We start from the raw sequence: 7512 nt of genomic DNA on the forward strand, positions 1-7512 counted from the left end.
AAAATGTGCGAAAAGTTCGCGATGTACTAAACTCTGATCGTCCTCTTAGTGTTCGGATGATAGCAGAGCAGTGTAATGTGCCAAAAACAATAGTGCACGAGTCGCCCGCGTCCGGCCAGCGATCAAAAACATCTGGCGGCTGCATCACGACAATGCGCCGTCTCACACCGCGCTTGTCGTGTCGGACTTCTTGGCCAAGCACGGCGTGGCAACGCTGCCGCATCCGCCCTACAGCCCGGACTTGGCACCACCGGACTTCTTTCTGTTCCCGAAGATAAAGAGGAGTTTGAAAGGAACGCGATACGGGACTTTGGACGCCGTCAAAGAGGCCATGACGACGTGTCTTCGAGAGGTTCCCGATGATGTCTTCGCGGGAGCATTCCAGGAATGGGAACGCCGCTGGAACAAGTGTTTCGACTCACAAGGGTCCTATTTTGAGGAATATTAGCTTAAGATATGTAAAAGTGTAATAATTTTTTTTTCCTGAGCTCAGTACACTTATTTTCCGGACGAACCCTGTATGAGGAAGGAATCTGGCTGGAAGCAGTAATGAGATCAACAATAGAAAGGAACATTGAGTACAATCAGGTTATAATTTCCTTTATAGATGTCATGAAGGCGCTTGATAGAGTAAATTGAATAGAAATAAAGGATGCAAGACAGCTGATAGGAGTGTATTGGAGGGATAAACGACTTTTTCAAAACCTCAAACTGCTCATTTTCGTGAAATGGATGGAGATTCGGCATGGGCAGTGTTAGAAAGACTGGTTAGGAAGGATGTCTATTAGCACCTGTGCTTTTCAACGTATATGTGGAGGAAGTGATGAAAGAGTCATGGAGAGAATTGGAGATAGAAGTGTAAGTCTGTGGGGAATTCATAAAATAAATTATGTTTGTGAATGATCACACTTCAGCAGACCAGTCAGCTAAAGGGTTTATAATCATTACTGAGGGCATTAGAAATTAGATATTGGAGCGCATATTAGTGGAATTGGTGGAATTAGTGAAACGCAGGGAATGAGAATCAATCTAAACAAAACAAAGGTTTATGACAAAGAGCTAGGCCAAGTTAAACAGTAAAATAGAACGCGAAAAACTAGAGCAGGATGAACCTTGGAAGGGTTTTGAATCAAAATGATAATAGTTGTGAGGGCATCAGAAGAAGATTTGAGTTAGGCAAAGAGGCTTTCTTATGGAGTGGGAGTTATGACAGAGACGTTGAGAAAATATTTATGAAAACTGAAATATGGAGTGTAGGTTTTACAGAGTGAAAACATGTACCTTTTAGCAAGATTAACAGAGCATATTGGATGCTTTTAAGATGTGAATAGATGGATGGAAAAGGCAAAATGGGTGGTAAGGAAAATAAACTAAAAAGTACGATTCTTGGTAGGGGAGGAGCCTTGCTGGAGGAGAAATCCGAATGAGTCATGAAAAGTAAGTGCAGACCATTTTGATTTGCGATGGAATACTGTAGACTGAGAGAGAGGGAAGATTGTTAAACGAGTAAGGTAGGGGGAGGGAAATAAAATATTGAACGAAATGAAGGGAAATAGAATGTACGCGGAATTGAAGAATAGTTTATTGTAGAGTGGGTGTGCCTTGACAGGCAAAGGTAAGAAATGTAGCAGTATTCAATATTTGGGCATCCAAAACCTACCTTAAACGGTTGATTTCTGCATAATAATTAAGACCTGAGACAAAAGAGAATAAAAGAAAGATATCATGTCATAAATGTTAATGGACACGCAAATTTTGACATTGGTCGGATATTGATACTGCAATGGTTTTACATACAGATGAATAAGCAGTTTTTTGGTAGATATTTTTAATTAAAACGTTTCAAGAGACGTAATAGAAAAAATACATATTTTTGGAGTTTATTGCGTAATGACAGTTTGAATAATAATTTTGCTAAAAATTAAATAATTATGAATCATTGGGACAAAAAAATGTTTCCTTGATTCTTAGAAATACTTGTTCTGTGTCTAATCCTAATTAATTGATTAATTGTTTCCAATGCGCCTGAAATTGTAAATCGCAATCGGTATATCGAGGTAACTTATAATTGGTTAATTTAGTTAAAATATCTCTTACATATTAAGATTTTATTGTTACGTCCTCGTGTATACAAAATTAATGATCTCGTGAACAAAAATTTGGTTTTCTTAATTTTTTCAGAAATTGGTAGAAATTAATGAAAACGGAAGAACTTTCTTTTTGGATTTTACATTCCCCATACGTGTGACGCGTCAAGTATCAGGATCTGATCTTTCATTTGGATCAAATTGGTAAAGCCAGATTTGACTAACATTATTATTATGAGAAGCCTGAAAGTGTTACCATGCTGCTATTATTCGTGGGCTGAGTAATATTGGAATAAATAAATTTTGGAAAATCGTTTGTGATTGTTCTAAAGAATTCCGCGGTATGAGGTCTATGAAGGTGCCTCCAGGAACGGTGTTGAAACTGTTTTCAAGAATGTAAACTTCCGCGGAGAAGCTGGAAGAACGCCTAGAATATGAGTATGTAGTTTTCAATTTTTAATCAGGATCGTCTCAGATTTGAACGAAAATCAATTCCTGGCAGAACAAGTTCAACCATCGAAGTATCCACGAAAGTCAATTAAAATGAATCTTAGAGTGAGCTGAGAAAGTATCTCTTCCATTGATTGATACATGTGGTGAAAATATTAATACTAATCACTTATTAGAAAATTCTTCAAATCTCCTTTTGACCGCCCATTGCTTACTGTTGGAGGCTCTACCCTCGGCCATGCCGGAGGCTCTTGGTTGGCCTTCAAGGCGTTTTTAAAGACGTCACATTTCATACTACTTACATTTGTTTTTTTCGTGTGCATAGTTCCTTTTCATTCTGCCCAAATCTTAATCTGTTTGGCTAAACGCAGCCTATACGTCCTACATATAAAACACGAAACGGTTACTAAACGAACTAACTTCTCGAAAAACTTATTTGAGAGTCATTTCATTTCTTTCATCAGTGTTTTTGACTTCGAACCTCATTGTTTCAATTGCGAGGGTGCTCACCCAGTGTACTCCCCTGATTGCCCGAAGATGAAAGAAGATAGGAAGTTTATGGAGATAAAGACGGCGGAAAATATCCCATATATAGAAGCGAAGAGAAAATACAGGGCGCTAATCGCCCAAACTATCTCCCGGTCCTTTGCTTCCGTTGCGTCCATCCCATTGCCAAAGTGTACCATCGCCACGCAAACAGACGTTCCAAAGGACAACGCTGCGGACATGCGAGCACAAAAATTGAAAAGTACCTAAGAGACTATGAGTGAGGTGGAAAACGAGCCACCTACTCCGGTGGGCCCTTCAAAGAAGAGCCCACCAAGGGGAACACGCCGAAAGGGCGTGAAAAAACATCTTCCCCTGCACCTCCCTCCAGCAAAGCCAAGAAAGCCTGAGGTTATGGAAGAGGGCCATAGTATCTCCGATACTGAGGTCCACGCGAGCGAGTGGAGGAGGAAACATCTATTCAAGCGATAATCTTTAAATGGTTGGTCATCTCACCACTTTTTAAAAACTTATTTTTTTATATTTCTTAATTTTTTAACATTTAAAATGTCTTTTATTTTTGAATGGAACTGCAATGGTTTTTATCTGCATAAGGAGAAGCTGGCAGTTTTAAGTCATGCTTTTACACCTCCCTGCAAGAAACACATTTTTGGCGGCAGACAAGGGTATTTTAAAGGGATACACTGTTTTTAGACTGGATGATACGGGTGGTCGACGAGCCCAAGGTGGAGTAGCAGTTGTGACTCGTGAGGCCCTTTACACCTCCCGAGTTCAACTGAACTCCACATTCTAAGCAGTGGATGTTACAGTGTACACTCCTGAGAAGATAACGTTGTGCGACGTTTATCTGCCGAAGGGTACACCCGGTAACACGTTTTAATCTAGAAGTCCTTTACCGTCAGCTACCTCAGCCATTTATATAGATGGACGATTTTAATACCCTTGATCCTTAATGGGGCGGGCTGATGATCCCAAGAAATAGGAGACGATGGATTTTATCTAATTTTATTGAGGATTTCAATCTGTTTTTATTAAATAGTGGGAAAAAACTCGCTTAACAGTTTTAATGGGAAATTCTCGGCTATAGATTCATCTATATGCTCGATAACACCAGGTCTAAAGCTGAAGATGTCCGCTCACAATGATCTCCGTGGGAGTGCCCACTTTCCTCTTTTACTAGCAAAAGAAGACATTTCGCTCAACATTTTTAAACCTCCGGAAAACTGGATCATCAGACTGAGCATTATTCAAACGCCTTTTTATTTTCAGCATAACGTTGGTTTAGACACGCTGCGCAACGTCGAGACACTAAGTTCAACGCTCGTAGCGTCAGCTACCCAAAGTGTCCCTCGTTCTTCCGGCAACCCTAATCGAGCACCTGTCCCTTGGTGGAACGAGGAATGCGACAAGGCGATCCGAATGAGGAAAAGAGCGTTAGCATATATATATATATATTTAAAAAATATCCCACGGCAACAAATCTGGCATCTTTTCGCAGGCTGATAGCGCGAGCTCGAAAGGCCGTGAAGCAGGCCAAGAAGGCTTCCTGGATAGACTAAGTCTCTACGATAAACCATAGAACCCCACTCGCTCAGTTATGGGACAAAGTGAAGAAAATCTCCGTGTCCATGGGCCCAATCGTCTTCTCACCATTGCTTATAGCTGGCCGGGTGGTGACTTCACCCTCTAAAATAAGCGATATATTCGCCAAGCAGTTCACGGCCAACAGCAGTTACGAGGGCTATGACGCCGACTTTGTAAACGCAAAGAGGCGATGCGAGAAGTCTCTCTTAATTTCGGTGAAGCTCCAACACCGGCAGTATACAATGTGTCCTTCTCACCCTGGGAACTGAAATCCGCCACCACCGACTCCCATAACACTTCGCCAGGTATGGATGGGATCCACAACGCTTTTCTCCGGAATCAGCGTAGGGTCCTCAATACCCTCATCCTGTTGTGGATCGAGGGTAGTTTAGTTTCCCAAATTCCTGGCAGGAATCCGTAGTGATACCTATCCCGAAACGGGGCAAGAATAAAAATGACCCGAATAGCTATCATCCAATCTCTTTCACCAGTTGCCTGGGCAGAGTGATGGAAAGAATGGTCAACCGACGTCTCGTTTGGTGATTGGAGAGACGGCACCTTCTTTCCAACGCTCAGTACGGTTTTCGGCGTGAGAGGTCCACGGCCGACCATCCGGTGCGCACTAGCAATGTCATCCGGGAAGCCTTTCTACTCCGCCAACACGTCGTATCCGTCTTTTTCGACCTTGAGAAGGCCTACGATAGTGTGCGGCGACGGAAAATTTCAAACACGGTGCATAAGTGGGGATTTAGAGGCAATATGGCCCTAATTATTGGGAATTTTTAACAACCCGTGTTTTTAAAGTGAGGAATGGCAAGTATTTATCCAGATCCTTCATACAGGAGAACTCAGTGATCCGTTCTGAGCGTGACGTCGCAAGCAATAACATGACGGAATGCATCAATACTCCGGCGATGGCATCGCTCTTTCGCTGGCCTGGAGACGTTTACCGGTCGACACGACCGGTTAACGTCTCCAGGCCAGCTCAGGTGACCCTAAGTAATTTGGGAGACTGGTCGCGAAGGAACGGATTTGGTTTCTCTACGGAGAAAACGAAATGTGTTCATTTCCACCGTCTTCGCGGATACCGCATACCACCGACTTTAAGCCTGCTGGATAGGAATATCCCATTTGTTGAGTCCGTCTGCTTTCTGGGTATGTCCCTTGATCAAAAACTTAACTGGCGGGAGAATATCCGCGTGTTTCGCGAGAGGTGTTGTCAAACCCTCAATGTTTTAAGGTATCAAACTCATTCTACATTGGGAGCAGATCGAACTACCGTGCTTTTATTATATCGAGCCTTGGTCCGTTCGAAATTGGACTACGGTTCTGTAGTATTCTCGTCAGGACGAGAATCTTATTTGAGACCCTTTACATGTGTTCACAATGCCGGGAATCGTTTGGCCACTGGAGAATTTAGAACCAGCCCAGTCCCAAGCGTACGAGTACTTGCTGACGCAGGGGAGCCTCCGCTGGCAACCCGCAAGACCTTTTTTAATGAAAAATTATGCCTGCAAAGTTTTATCCGTGACGAATGACCCATGGTTTTACAATCCTTTTAACCCATAGTTTTCAGACATATTTAAATGGTGACGGAGGGTCACTAGGCCCCTAGCCGTTCCTTTTAATGATTTTATCCATGAATTTAATTTTACCTTCCCCGAAGTATCCCCGGTCTTTTACGCTAAATATGCACCTTGGTTGACACCAAAGCCTGATATTAAGACCACGTCACACGCGCACCCAGGAGTTTTCATTGCCGAGTCGGAATACCAGCGACTCTTTAGCCCCTTCCTCAGATCGCACTCCGTCTTGAGGGAAAAGCTGAACACGTATTGCAGTATATTCACAGTCTAACTGTCAGCTATCAGATAGTCATAAAAGAAATAAAAGAAAATAACGGCTCTTTCCTCATCTGTTTGGACTCGTTGAGCACCTTAAAATCCGTATCGGTCTTCTCACCAATGCACCCGATAGTTCATGAGATCCATTATCCCTCTTATGGGTGACACATATCCTGACACAGTGCAATAAATGTCGAACGGCCGGAGGCTTTTTTAAAATAAGGGGTTATTTATGCAATATTTTAGGGGATGACCCCAACTCTAGAGTAGACATAGAGTTATAAAATTTTTAAGGGAAACTGGCCTAATGGGACAACTTTAGTTGCGGTTTCATTATTTTTTAATGATTTTGTTTTTAAATATTTATGTATTTATACAAATTGGATTGAGGTTTTAAACGTTTTCACAGTGGTGCAAAATGACCTCCTACTCGTGGGTAAAAATCGTTTTGTTTGATCATCGATAGTGGTCAAATGAAATTTCTACTGATGTAAATGGCATCTATCGACTAAAACTGAAGGTAGGTAAGCAAAAAAGATTCTGAGAAGTATTTTCGTCGTTTAAACTAGTTTAATCATTTGTTAGTTGAAACGTTTCCGCAAAAATTCTATCTATCCATGTGATCTGCGCAATTTGATGATAGATGGATAGAGATACTGTCTGGCACTAATTAGCGCATAAATAATTAACCTAAAAGTAGGGATGGATTCCATTTCCAGCTAATGTGTTAAATATTACTAAAATAGAGATAGGAGATCGGAAGTTTGTATGTAAATTCTTAGGAATAATCGGTTGAGTATGGATAAAATAAGTGAGAAAATCGTTTCTCCTTCCACCTTGCTCTCTCTTACACCCACACCCTCTCTCCCCCCACTCCCCCTGCCCTTCCGCAACCTACAATCACCCGCCGTCATTAGAGACAAAAGACAATCGGGTACGTTCAACCTTGTTCCTACCCCTCCACTCTCACGATTTACAGTTTCGGGGAGGGAAATTCGGCGCAAAGCAAATATTGGAGATTGAGAGGAGGCGATTCATAT

Source organism: Hetaerina americana, unplaced genomic scaffold (genome assembly GCF_022747635.1).
Source record: "Hetaerina americana unplaced genomic scaffold, ioHetAmer1.1.p SCAF_30, whole genome shotgun sequence".
Taxonomy (NCBI): domain Eukaryota; kingdom Metazoa; phylum Arthropoda; class Insecta; order Odonata; family Calopterygidae; genus Hetaerina; species Hetaerina americana.